This window comes from Oncorhynchus gorbuscha, linkage group LG10, assembly GCF_021184085.1.
Source record: "Oncorhynchus gorbuscha isolate QuinsamMale2020 ecotype Even-year linkage group LG10, OgorEven_v1.0, whole genome shotgun sequence".
NCBI classification, from domain to species: Eukaryota; Metazoa; Chordata; class Actinopteri; order Salmoniformes; family Salmonidae; genus Oncorhynchus; species Oncorhynchus gorbuscha.
In genome coordinates, this window is record NC_060182.1 from 44481549 (window position 1) to 44496475 (window position 14927).

At 46.7% G+C, this 14927-nt stretch overlaps 1 pseudogene; it reads right to left on the reverse strand.

The window, feature by feature from the left end:
* LOC124046899 overlaps positions 1-14927 on the reverse strand; it is a 66428-nt pseudogene that overhangs the window by 36699 nt on the left and 14802 nt on the right.

Below are 14927 nucleotides of genomic sequence, written 5' to 3' on the forward strand. Positions count from 1 at the left end.
TTTTAGTTTAATTAACGTCCTAATATGTAGTAGGTTGTCCCGCCCTTGTTTTGTGCGGGATTGTTTTTGTATTCATGTCATTTGGTTTAGTGCTTGTGTTTTATTCTCCGGTCTATTTTTGATCCTGTGTTGGATTATTCACCCTGTGTGTTGGGTTGACCATGTTTTTTGTGCGCCGGAGAATAAACTGTCAAATATCTGAAACCTGCTCTCTGTGCCTGACTCCACCCACCTTGATAAAACGTGACAGAATCCCGCACCTCCATGGAATCAGCAGGAGCAGCCGCGTCTCCTCTCCCATCGATGGAAGAGAGGGTCCTCCATCACACCAGCGTGCTTCACCGGATTGGTTCTGCCATGGACCAAATGATGGAGAGGATGGATCAATGGGAGAGGAGTGGCCTCCCCACCTCATCTCTAGCACCCCCTTCTACAGCACCTCCTGTTCCTGCGACCACATCTGGCTCCGGGACTCTTCGGCTGCCACTCCCACGGGAGTATGACGGAACGGCGGCTGGGTGCCAGGGTTTCCTCCTTCAACTGGAACTATACCTGGCTACCGTGCGTCCTGCTCCCTCCTGCTTGACGGGGCGAGCCCTCGAGTGGGCCAACGCAGTGTGGAATGGTCCGGACTTGGCGAGGGATAATTACCCAGAGTTCACCCGCCGATTCCGAGTTGCTTTTGACCATCCACCAGAGGGTCGGGCGGCGGGTGAACGGCTGTTCCACCTGCGTCAGGAGATGAGGAGCGTACAGGACTTTGCTCTGGAGTTCAGGACCTTGGCCGCAGGAGCAGGATGAAACGACAGGGTCTTGATCGATCATTTCAGATGCAGTCTCAGGGAGGACGTCCGCAGGGAGCTGGCATGTCGGGACACCATATTCACACTGGATGAACTCATTGACTTGACTATCCGTCTCGACAACCTGCTGGCTGCCTGCTGGCGTTCGGATCAGGCCCTGTCGTTTCCACTTCCCAGCCCTCCTGCCCCTATCCCTATGGAATTAGGAGGGGCAGCTTCGAGGGGGACCGGAGGAGGAGTGTCCTCCTGCACCAGTTGTGGTCGACGAGGGCACACGTCCGATGGGTGCTGGAGAACTCGTCTGGGAGTCGGGAGGGCAGGCGGAGCACTGCTCGATCACCCCAGGTGAGTAAGCACCAGACTCACCCAGAGCTTCCTGTCGGTCATGTGTATGTGTTAACTTCTTTCCCTGGGTTTTTTCCCTCTCTACAGCATAAGGCGCTAGTCGATTCAGGCGCAGCTGGGAATTTCATGGATCGTGGGCTTGCGTTAAGGCTAGGGATTCCCCTGGTTTCGTTAGACCTACCTTTCCCCATGCACTACTTAGATAGCCAACCATTAAGGTCAGGAGTAATAAGGGAGGCTACGGTGCCGCTGGACATGGTAACGCAGGGGGATCATAAGGAGCAGATTAGTCTGTTCCTTATAGATTCACCTGCGTTTCCAGTGGTGTTGGGGGTTCCCTGGTTAGCTCAACACAACCCGGTGATTACCTGGCGACAGGGGGCTCTTAAGGGGTGGTCAGAGGAGTGTTAAGGTAGGTGTATAGGAGTTGCCGTTGGTGCGACTACGGTGGAGAGTCCAGACCAAGTTTCCACCGTGCGCATTCCCTCTGAATATGCCGATTTGGCTATCGCCTTCAGTAAAGAGAAGGTGACCCGATTCCCACCTCATCGTCGAGAGGACTGCGCGATAAACCTTCTGGAGAACGCTGCACTTCCTAGGAGTCACGTGTATCCATTGTCCCAGGAGGAGACAGTAGCTATGGAGACATATGTTGCTGAATCGCTGGGACAGGGGTACATTCAGCCCTCCGCATCACCATTCTCCTCAAGCTTCTTTTTTGTGAAGAAGGATGGAGGTCTGAGTCCGTGCATTGATTATATAGGTCTAAATTCCATCACAGTGGGGTTTAGTTACCCACTACCTCTCATCGCTACTGTGGTGGAATCATTTCACGGGGCGCGCTTCTTCACAAAACTGGACCTGAGGAGCGCGTATAATCTGGTGCGTATCCAGGGGAGGAGATGAGTGGAAAACCGCATTTAGTACTACATCTGGTCATTATGAGTACCGCGTCATGCCATACGGGTTGAAGAATGCTCCAGCCGTCTTCCAATCCTTTGTAGATGAGATTCTCCGAGACCTGCTCAGGCAGGGAGTGGTAGTGTACATCGATGACATCTTTATCTATTCTGCCACACGCGCGGCGCATGTGTCTCTGGTGCGTAAGGTACTTGGGCGACTGCTGGAGCATGACCTGTATTGCAAGGCGGAGAAATGTGAGTTTTTCAAACAGTCCGTTTCCTTCCTGGGGTATCGTATTTCCACCTCCGGGGTGGTGATGGAGGATGACCGCAGCTGTGCGTAATTGGCCAACTCCGACCACGGTGAAAGAAGTGCAGCGGTTTTTAGGGTTTATCCGGGGTTTTGGTCAGGTGGCTTCTCCCATCACCTCACTGCTGAAGGGAGGACCGGTGCGCTTGCACTGGTCAGCAGAGGCGGGCAGAGCCTTCAGTGGTTTGAAGGAGCTGTTCACCAATGCACCCGTGTTGGCGCATCCGGACCCGTCTTTAGCGTTCATAGTGGAGGTGTATGCGTCCGAGGCTGGGGTTGGAGCCGTGCTGTCCCAACACTCGGGCGTGCCACCCAAGCTCCGCCCCTGTGCTTTCTTTTCGAGCAAGCTCAGCCCAGCGGAGCAAAACTATGATGTGGGAGACCGGGAGTTATTAGCTGTAGTCAAGGCTCTGAAGGTGTGGAGACATTGGCTTGAGGGGGCTAAACACCCTTTTCTCATCTGGACTGACCATCGTAAACTCGAGTATATCCGGGCAGCGAAGAGACTGAATCCACATCAGGCTAGATGGGCCATGTTTTTTACCAGGTTCCGGTTTACCCTCTCATACCGGCCAGGCTCCCAAAACACCAAAGCCGACGCGCTGTCCCGCCTCTATGATACCGAGGAGCAGTCCGTTGAGCCAACTCACATCACTTCACCGTCATGTCTCGTGGCACCGGTGGTATGGGAGGTGGACGCGGAGATAGAGAGGGCCTCACGGTCTGAGCCGGCCCCCTCTAACTGTCCAGTGGGGACTCAGTATGTGCCGAGGGGGGTTCGGGACAAGCTAATCCGGTGGGCTCATACTCTCCCCTCCTCGGGTTATCCTGGCATCGAGAGGACAGTGCGGAGTCTGAGGGGGAGATACTGGTGGCCCACGCTGGCTAAAGACGTGAGATTTTATGTCTCCTCCTGCTCAGTGTGTGCTCAGAGCAAGGCTCCTCGGCACCTGCCTAGAGGGAAATTACAACCCCTCCCTGTTCCACAACGGCCGTGGACACACTTATCGGTGGACTTTCTTACCGACCTTCCCCCGTCCCAGGGAAGTACTACGATCCTGGTCGTTGTGGATCGGTTTTCTAAGTCCTGCCGTCTCATCCCGTTGCCCGGTCTCCCTACGGCCCTGCAGACTGCGGAGGCCTTGTTTACCCGTGTCTTCCAGCACTATGGGGTGCCTGAGGACATCGCTTCTGATCGGGGTCCCCAATTCACATCCAGAGTGTGGAGGGCGTCAATGGAGAGACTGGGGGTCTCGATCAGCTTAACCTCAGGTTTTCACCCCGAGACTAATGGGCAGGTGGGGCGCGTAAACCAGGATGTGGGCAGGTTTCTGCGGTCCTATTGCCGGGACCGGCCTGGTGAGTGGGCAAGGTATGTTCCCTGGGCTGAACTAGCTCAGAACTCCCTACGCCACTCCTCAACTAACTTGTCCCCTTTTGAGTGTGTGTTAGGTTACCAGCCGGTCCTGGCCCCATGGCATCAGAGCCAGACCGAGGCTCCTGTGGTGGAGGAATGGGTACAGCGCTCCAAGGACACCAGGAAAGCCATTCAGGACTCACTATGGTTAGCGGGAGAACAGCAGAAGAGGAGCGCTGACCAGCACCGTGAGGCCCCCGTGTTTGCACCGTGGGACAGGGTCTGGCTCTCCACCGCCTCCACCCGGATCGCCCAGCGCCTCGTCCTCCGGGTCGTCCTCGAGGACGGTGGCGGCACGCTGCGGGGGCCGCGCGTCAGAGGGGGGGTACTGTCACGACTTCCGCCGAAGTTGGCTCTCCTGTCTGTTCGGGTGGTGCTCGGCGGTCGTTGTCACCGTCCTACTAGCCGCTACCGATCCCTTTTTCGTTTGTCTATTGGTTTTGTCTTAATAGTTTCACCTGTGTGTATTTTAGTTTAATTAACGTCCTTATATGTAGTAGGTTGTCCCGCCCTTGTTTTGTGCGGGATTGTTTTTGTATTCATGTCATTTGGTGTAGTGCTTGTGTTTTATTCTCCGGTCTATTTTTGATCCTGTGTTGGATTATTCACCCTGTGTGTTGGGTTGACCGTGTTTTTTGTGCGCTGGAGAATAAACTGTCAAATATCTGAAACCTGCTCTCTGCGCCTGATTCCACCCACCTTGATAAAACGTGACAGTAGAAGTCATAGCGAACTTAAAATTGTCAAATAATTTATCCCCCCCCAAAAAAACATGATTCAATCATATTTTCAATATAGAGCTATTACCCAGCTAGCACTGTGGATTCCAGCTGAGTTTCGGGGAACTCGGCTGAGAGTCAGACTCAGCCGAGTCTGTGCCGCCTTAGGCAGTATTACTTATGGCTAGGATGCGGAGATTGAGCTCGGGCCGATTCCAGTGTGAGTTATCTGGCCCAAATGTATTACTTAAGGCTCGGGCCGATTCCGGTGCGATTTATCTGGCCCAAATGTATTACTTGGGTCTCAGGACGATTGGGGCTACTCTCTGGCAGATGATTACATTGGCTGTTTTATATAATTAATGTTTAATTATTTATACATTTTTCCATATTTTCTCATTGTTTCTGTGATCAAACAATACAATTACCATTTAAATTGAATTCTTTAAGAGTCCTGTTTAAGTTGTATTTTAGTATTTTGATACTTTGTGCAAGACAATAAGCATTAAAAACCTTGTGGGTGGAGCTTCCAGAGTGACACAGTGCTCTAAGACACTGCATCGCAGTGCAAACTGCGTTGCTACAGATGCTAGTTCGATACTCGTGCCGGCTGCGACTGGGAGACCCATGAGGCGACGTCCAAGTTAGGGGAGGGTTTGGCCGGATGTCCTTGTCTGATCGCGCTGTGGCGGGCCAGGTGCATGCATGCTGACACTGTCACCAGGTGTATGATGTTTCCTCCAACATATATTCTTTTGGGGGGGTGGATGATTATAATTTGTATGCATAAAATGTAAAATAGTCATATTTAAAATGACTAAAACGGATAATTTTGTATACATTTATTTAAATTTGCATCGGGCAGCTTCTGGGTGCATTCTGGTAAGATGCCGACGGAAACGGCCCAGTGTACATGGGTCAATTCTGGGCAGTCATTCCTTTTGATTCCGGGCCAAGTCCGACACCCGATTCCTGGCCAATTCAATCAGTTCCGGCCTCTCGGAAGAGGGACGCTTCTGGGTCGATTCCTCATGGCTAGCTGGGTAGCAGCACTATTTTGGTTGATTTTTGTGGTCTCAAACCAGTGAGTTTAACATTCTTCATCAAGAATATGTGTAACATTCAATTATTGACAATGAAAGAGGTGGGAATGTTGTTCCCTTGTCATATATTTGCCACATTTACCATCAATATAGCATCAACATTGTTTTCCAGATTGTATTTTGGCTATTATTTTTCCGCGATGTGAGTTTTGCGTCGCAGCTGAGACAACCCGGTTGGGTCCCGAGGCAAAACCTGTTGAGAACCACTGATCTAAAAGACATACATCACCTGTACTGGGAGCTTTTCCCTTTCTTAAAGGACGTATTTGGGTATTTTTAGCATTTCATGTTTTTTTTAGAGCCCCCGTACTGCACAATGAGGAAGTGAGTCGCTGGTTGGGGTAAGTTTCTCCAAAACAAGTGAAATCACAACAACAAATGCCATGCCATTTAAATAAAACAATACAGCAACATTCTCCTTTATAGCCTAATTACTGGTAGCCTAATTAGATTACTAATTGAGATGATTCAAGTATCAAGAGGTCAAGTGTCATGAGAAGATACTATATTGACCTGCTTGAGGACAAAACTAGGCCTCCCAGTTAAAAATACATTTTCCTAGCCATTACAACCTATGAATCTAGTAGTACTAAGCCTAATTCCCACCATGGCTAAGACAAGCTAACTGAGCTAGCAGTACTCACCCAGTCTAAGTCTTCCCTGTGGTAAACAAGCCTAGTTAGCATGCTAAGCTAGCAATACTTACCCAGTCAAAGTCTTCTCCTGTTGTATACAAGTCTATTTCTGTTAACATGCTCAACTAGCAATACCCTCCCTCTAGGCCTTCTCCTTCAGGTTGGTGTTGCTGAGCTTCAGGATAACATCAAATTTGATGTGCTTCTCACTCATCCGACCAGGCTTCTTGTTAAAGTCCACCTGACGGATGATCTAAAGGACACACAAAAGAACAGAAAAATGTGTGCCTTCAGAAATCATGCTAAATTAGCAAAAACTTTACACACGTTAGACATCATCAAAACACCAGTGACAGTGCCTGCCCTCAAAAACACACAAGCCAGGACGTCACCATCCTTTAGTTCGGGGCTCGTACAATGGAAAAAGAATTGAGGTTCCTGCCGACAGACATTTTAATAAATGATCAATGCAAATATATGACCAAAGGTTACAGTCCGTAAAAAAGCATATAATTAAAAACTACAACCCATCAAACACTATATGCTTGGTGGTTTTTGAGTGAGTTTTTCTGTGCCCCTGGGGATGTGACCCTTTAGTAGCTGTGTCTTCTGCAAAAGCTACTGGGGATCCAAATGAACAAATGCGAATTATATTGTGCATGTCCTTCAGAATCAGCACATTATGTGCCAGTGCTATATTTCTGTATTTTTACTGATATCATGTTGCATATCACATTGTGTGTTTTATGTGTACTGGATTGACCAAAAACTGTATATTTCATTTGTGTATCTGTGTGTGTGTGCATGTGAGGTCGTTGACACTAGGCGAGCGGAAGCACTCCTGGCCAGGTCTGTCTGTACAGACATCGGATGTGGTGGTGGTCGCCTGGGGGTGGGGTGTACAGGGGGCCACTGTAGCAGGAAGCTCCAAATCGTATACCCCCCAACACACACACACACACACACACACACACACACACACACACACACACACACACACACACACACACACACACACACACACACACACACACACACACACACACACACACACACACACACACACACACACACACACACAAAGTATGTATGATGGTGTGGTTTGTTATTGTATATGGAGTGTGTCTTAGCGTTTGTTGGCGTCCTGTGGTAAGCTAGCACGAAAAGGGCAGTATGGGAGGTGACCGCTTGTTCCCGTGTGCATGTGCACAGTTTGACCAGAGCGATAAAGACCAGGCTGTGGTTTACGCTCTGCTCCTAACTCAGACATGCCAAACTTGACACATTTTTATGATCCCACAATGTACACATTTGCCTAGGCCCTTTTTTTAGTCTAATAATGTTGGCAGAAGACTGCCTCAGTATGAATTGTAATTTATAGACTGTTATGGGTACTTGGTAATTGGCTTCTCTTCATCTAGCTAACTAGAAGAAGACTTCTTGGGCGCCCCCAAGAAAGTCAAGCAAGCGCCAGGACCGTCTCCTAAAGTTGATTCAGCTGCGGGATCGGGGCACCACCCGTACAGAGTTTGCTCAGGAATGGCAGCAGGTGTGAGTGCATCTGCACGCACAGTGAGGGGAAGACTTTTTGAGGATGGCCTGGTGTCAAGAAGGGCAACAAAGAAGACACTTCTCTCCAGGAAAAACATCAGGGGCAGACTGATATTCTGCAAAAGGTACAGGGATTGGACTGCTGAGGACTGGGGTGAATCCCCTTTCCGATTGTTTGGGGCATCCTGAAAAAAGCTTGAGAAGACAAGGTGAGCGCTACCATCAGTCCTGTGTCATGCCAACAGTAAAGCATCCTGAGACCATTCATGTGTGGGGTTGCTTCTCAGCCAAGACAGTGGGCTCACTCACAATTTTGCCTAAGAACACAGCCATGAATAAAGAATGGTACCAACACATCCTCCGAGAGGAACTTCTCCCAACCATCCAGGAACAGTTTGGTGACGAACAATGCCTTTTCCAGCATGATGGAGCACCTTGCCGTAAGGAAAAAGTGATAACTAAGTGGCTCGGGGAACAAAACATCGATATTTTGGGTCCATGGCTAGGAAACTCCCCAGACCTTAATCCCATTGAGAACTTGTGGTCAATCCTCAAGAGGCAGGTGGTCAAACAAAACCACACAAATTCTGACAAACTCCAAGCATTTATTATGCAAGAATGGCTGCCATCTGACAGGATGTGGCTCAGAAGTTCATTGACAACATGCAAGGGTGGAATGCAGAGGTCTTGAAAAAGAAGGGTCAACATACAAATATTGACTCTTTGCATCAACTTCATGTAATTGTCGATAAAAGCCTTTGACACTTATGAAATGCTTGTAATTATACTTCAGTATTCCATAGTAACATCTGACAAAAATATCTAAAGACACTGAAGCAGCAAACTTTGTGAAAATTAATATTTGTGTCATTCTCAAAACTTTTGGTCACGACTGTAGGCCTAAGGTTTGCTAGGGGGGAGGTCCGGATGGGGTCAGTCAAGTTGTAGCATTTAGCATTTTTGACAAACCTGTAACCGACATTCGCTGAAACCTAGCGTCTTAAAATATATCAAACACTGTAACCAAGACAGAAGTATTTTTTGATCCTAAATTAAATTGAAGTGTCTCAATGACGCTTTCAAATTTTGTAGGTTACATTTTGGGGTAATGATTATTCTAAATAATAGGCGTATTTATGTGGATAGTCGACTGAAAATGTCAACTGGCTTAATTGTTTTCGGGGAGAAAATTCAGAATAATTCAATTACTGGATTCAATGAAGACAGTTTTCTGTAGGCTTTTTGTAATATGAAACAACTGAACTAGGCCTATAGGAGCTTGTTTCAGTTCTCCATCCCGGACCTAATCCATCAAATCAAACTGACTACTAGACTACCATTCATTCAACATGCCTTGTCGTAATTGGCGAACTATTATCACACCATTAGCAGCCTACTGTTGACATATAGCTAGCTATATGAAGAGGATAGATGAACTGATTCATTAACGTAGGCCTGCTAATCTTTAATAGCCTGAATACATTTTTTGTGAAGGATGATATTAGCGGAACAGCTCTCTGCTACTGTATGTCTGCTTCCATCTACACAGTGATGCGTACTGAACTACTACAGCACTGCACGTTTCATTGCTTGTCTATGCGCTCGCACCTACTACAGACATCAAATCATATGAAATGTGCTATTTTACAGGGTCTACCTGCCAGGGTAAGCCTTAGCTAAGGCACTAACTACAAAATAATAGTGGTTATGTGCTTGACTAACACATATCATTTTGGAAAATGTATTTGGCAACCAGTTTGTTCTCCATTTGACATACCCTGTGGAATCAACGAATGAAGTGGAGAGCTGCCATCCAGGTAGAGGGAGGAAAAGCAGTAATAGTACTATGACTACAGGAGTGAGCCTGAGCAGAGAACTAGTTTTCTTTCTACTCATCCGAGTCCTCTGAAAGGCTCAGCTCCAACTTCAGACAGTTACAGTTACCACAATGTGCCAACTAGAAGCCTATTTTTGGGTAGTTTTTTGTACCAGAGTACTTTGACCTCAAATTGTGTGCATGGTATGCAAAATGCGTGCAGGTTGACAGGTTTACTAATGCACTCTGCAGACCACATCCTCTCTGCCTATGTCGCAGCCGGCCACCCCCCCACCCACACACACACACACACACACAAACAGGGGAGGACGAGGGGGGTGCTTTTCTGCTGCTCTAATTAAAACAGTAGCAGCGCGCACCTCAGCCTCTTTTCTCTTTAACGAGGGGAACAGTTAAAAAAATGAATAAACAGGCAGTGGGGTGCATCATGAATAAACACTGTGCGCTGTGAGGGGTTCTTGGAGTGTGTGTGCTGGAGGGTGGACGACTGTGCCGTAGGCAGAGAGGATGTGGTCTGCAGAGCACGTTAGGAGTAGAGTAAACCACAGCCTGGTCTTTATCACTTTGGTCAGACCATCAACACACACACACACACACACACACACACACACACACACACACACACACACACACACACACACACACACACACACACACACACACACACACACACACACACACACACACACACACACACACACACACACACACACACCAGACCATCACGGTGACCACTCCCACAAAACCAAGCTGTCGCCTCCATACTACCGTTCTCCTGTTAGCTTACCACAGGAGGCTAGCACTCACTAAGACATATATGGGTATGCACACCACATATACTCAAAGCCAAACCCACACGCACACAGTCAAACATGTTGACAGTTTGCGACCTTACCCTGATAACAAAGGTTTGTAACGCGCACACACAACCCTCAGATGTACTTCCTCCCCCTCATCGTTCCGAGCCTATGCAGTTGTTAGCCGTTGAGACCTCGCTAACTGCCTTGATACACTGGACTGTGTTTTCCACTGATACCTGAGAAAATGTTGCATAACTCCCACCCCAGTTGTTTGTTTCCATTGGGTTTGTTGTCAAATGTTGTCCTCTTGTTGTATTTCTCACATCTAATCAACCCCTTCAGATCAAGGCTACACAAGTGCTAAGGGCAGGGGTGGCCAACCCTCCTCATAGTGAGCTACTGGTTATGCAATGCTACTGGTTATTCCGCTGAGCATATTACCAGTTCATTTAGGTGTGATACCTAGATTAGGGTTGGAGCGAAATCCTTCAGGGCTCGTATTCACAAAGTATCTAAGAGTAGGAGTGCTGATCTAGGATCAGGTCCCTCCTGTCCATGTAATCATATTCATTATAAAGTAAAGAAGGCAAAACTGGTTCTAGATCAGCACCTCCACAGGGAGACGCTTTGTGAATAAAGGCCTAAGAGGGCAGTGCTGTTGGGGGAAGGTGGGGGACCCTTAGTATAGAGCAGTGGTTCATTGTAAACCTGCCACACACACACACTATATGATACATTTATTAAACATATGAATGAGTGTGAGTTTGTCACTTCCCACAAGCTGGGTTGTGACAAAGAGCTATTATAGGGCCAGGGCACAAATAATAATAATCAATAATTTAGCTTTTTATTTAACCATCTTACATATAAAACCTTATTTGTTCATCGGAAATTGTGGATAACTCACTACAGGTTCATGAGAAGGGTGTGCTTGAAAGGATGCACATAACTCTGCAATGTTGGGTTGTATTGGAGAGAGTCTCAGTCTTAAATAATTTTCCACACACAGTCTATGCCTGTATTTTGTTTTCATGTTAGTGAGGGCCAAAAATCCACTCTCACATAGGTTTTTTATTTTATTTTAATTTAACCAGGCAAGTCAGTTAAGAACAAATTCTTATTTACAATGACAGCCTATGGGGGAACAGTGGGTTAAATGCCTTGTTCAGGGGTAGAACAACATATTTTTACTTTATCAGCTCTGGGATTCGATCTAACAACCTTTCAGGTTACTGGCCCAACACCCTAACCACTAGGCCACGTGCCTCCAAGGTACATGGTTGCAAAGAGCATCAGTGTCTTAACAGCACGATTTACCTAGACAGGATATTCTGAGCACAGTCCAATCCAGAATCTGGCAGTGGCTTCTGATTAAATCAAATTTTCACAGAACCTCTTGTTGCAATTTCGATGAGACTTTCTTGTTCAGATATCAGTAAGTGGACTGGAGGCAGGGTATGAAAGGGATAACGAATCCAGTTGTTTGTGTCGTCGTAATTGCGCACCCAACTCACTCAGGTGCTTCGCTATATCACATTTGACCTTGTCCGTGAGCTAGAGTTCATTTGCACATAAAAGTCATACAATGATGGAAAGACCTGTGTGTTGTTAATGCAGACAGAGGAGAGCTCCAACTTCTTAATAATAGCCTCAATTTTGTCCAGCGCATTGAACATAGTTGCGGAGAGTCCCTGTAATCCTAGATTCAGATCATTCAGGCGAGAAAAAACATCACCCAGATAGGCCAGTCGTGTGAGAAACATGTTAGTGGTCAGACAAGTGAAAATTATGGTCAGTGAAGAAAACTTTAAGCTCGTCTCTCAATTAAAAAAATTGTGTCAATACTTTGCCCCTTGATAACCAGCGCACTTCTGTATGTTATATAAAAGCATTACATGGTCGCTGCCCATATCATTGCATAGCGCAGAAAATACACGAGAGTTCAGGGGCCTTGCTTTAATAACAAAGTTAACCATTTTCACTGTAGTATCCAAAACGTCTCTTAAGCTGTCAGGCATTCCTTTGGCAGCAAGAGCCTCTCGGTGGATGCTGCAGTGTACCCAAGTGGCATCGGGAGCAACTGCTTGCACGAATGTTACCATACCACTCTGTCTCCCTGTCATGGCTTTTGCGCCATCAGTAATAACAACATGAGCAGCAGCTACGTTTGGCTACATACAGACCGTTAGTGGAATTCCCCCGAGAGAGTAGCGGTTAATGTGATTGGATGTTAATTATTTGACTAGGCTACCTGTATTTGACATTGTGTTATTTCACTGAACACTGGTTGATGCTTATTTATAAAATCCTCTTAGGCCTCACTCCCCCCTATCTGAGATATCTGCTGCAGCCCTCATCTTCCACATACAACACCTGTTCTGCCAGTCACATTCTGTTAAAAGTCCCCAAAGCACACACATCCCTGGGTTGCTCCTCTTTTCTGTTCGCTGCAGCTAGCGACTGGAACGAGCTGTAATAAACACTCAAACTGGACGGTTTTATCTCAATCTCTTCATTCGAAGACTCAATCATGGACATTCTTACTGACTGTTGTGGCTGCTTTGCCTTGATATATTGTTGTCTCTACCTTATTTCCCTTTGTGCTGTTGTTTGTGCCCAATAATGTTTGTACCATGTTTTGTGCTGCTACCATGTTGTGTTGTTACACTAGATGGTTTAATTTTATTTTGGATGTATACCCAAATGTATAGTCCGCTGGAAAATATAAATGGACTGTTTGAAAATGTGAAAAAATTCTATGTTCTTTAAAAAAAAAGTTAAATGTGAATCACATTTTTATTTGGCCAGATGGCATTGTGTACCACAGTTTGGGAATATCTGGTAAATAAGGTAGGTTCAGGATGGTGATGGGTGGATATGGCTCTTACCTCCAGTAGGAAGGGCAGAACAGGCACAACGGTGTGTGTGCTGCGAGAGAGCAGGGTGAGGCCACGCACACAGTGCATCCTCTGAGGGTAGTAGCATGACGTGGGCACCAGCCTGCACAGCAAGACAGACACAGATTCAGTGGTTAACACTACCACCTGCTGGTTGAAGTGTGAAGTACAACTTGCTTTTAGGGCAGGGGTAGGCAATACATTTAGGCTCGAGAGCCACATAGAGATTAAGAAATTCTATAGCAGGCCAAACATAATTTATGTGTGTGTGTGTGTGTGTGTGTGTGTGTGTGTGTGTGTGTGTGTGTGTGTGTGTGTGTGTGTGTGTGTGTGTGTGTGTGTGTGTGTGTGTGTGTGTGTGTGTGTGTGTGTGTGTGTGTGTGTGTGTGTGTGTGTGTGTGTGTGTGTGTGTGTGTGTGTGTGTGTGTGTGTGTATCCACTTGATGGTGCCCACTATGACCTGGCACAGTGGATAGATGAGGGGCTGCAGGACGTTGCTGGGGTGCAGCGTGCTGAGAAAACGACGCCACAGGTATTTGTATTTATTATGGATCCCCATTAGCTGCTGCCAAGTCAGAATCTACTCTTCCTGGGGTCCAGCAAAAAAAATATAAAAATGTTCAGAACATTACAACACACTGTGTGCCCTCAGGCCCCTACTCCACCACACATCTACAGTTCTAAATCCATGTGAAGATGTGTGTATGGTTCCCATGTTATGGTGTGTGTGTGTGTGTGTGTGTGTGTGTGTGTGTGTGTGTGTGTGTGTGTGTGTGTGTGTGTGTGTGTGTGTGTGTGTGTGTGTGTGTGTGTGTGTGTGTGTGTGTGTGTGTGTGTGTGTGTGTGTGTGTGTGTGTGTGTGTGTGTACATGTGTCTGTGCCTATGTTTATGCTCCTTCACAGTCCGCGCTGTTCCATAAGGTGTTTTTTAATCTGTTTTTTTTAATCCAATTTTACGGCTTGCATCAGTAACTTGATGTGGAGTAGAGTTCCATGTTGTCATGGCTCTATGTAGTACTGTGCACTTCTCATAGTCTGTTCTAGACTTGGGGACTGTGAAGAGACCTCTTGTGGCATGTCTGGTACAGGCAGTGGACAAACTGCCAGTTATACACCGACTGGTATGTCTCCTGCAGCGATCACACACAGAGACACACAAGGACACAGACACCTTAAAATGAACATCAGCACCGATCTACATTCCATTCGTAGTTTGTCATGGAAATATTGTAACAAGCTTTTTGAAATCACTGCTTTTCTAACGATTTGTCCCAATAGTCGGAAATAAAAGTGGAACCCTTGACTCCTATGTTAAATATGTCACTTTGACCACGCAATAAAACCTTTATGAATAACATTATTCCTTAATATCACTTAATATCACTGTACTTCCTAGTGTCCAATATCATACCTCATAATCATGAGCCTGTTGACGTTTATGTCACACATAGTCCTTGACTATGTTCTCCAAATGTTGCTATTTGATTAGGATCCCCATTAGCAGATATTCTTCTTAGGGTCAAAACATTGCATATTACAGAATATTAATAAGAAAAGAAAAGCTCAAGAAGATAACTGCATACATTTAAAATGTCACAGCCTACAAAT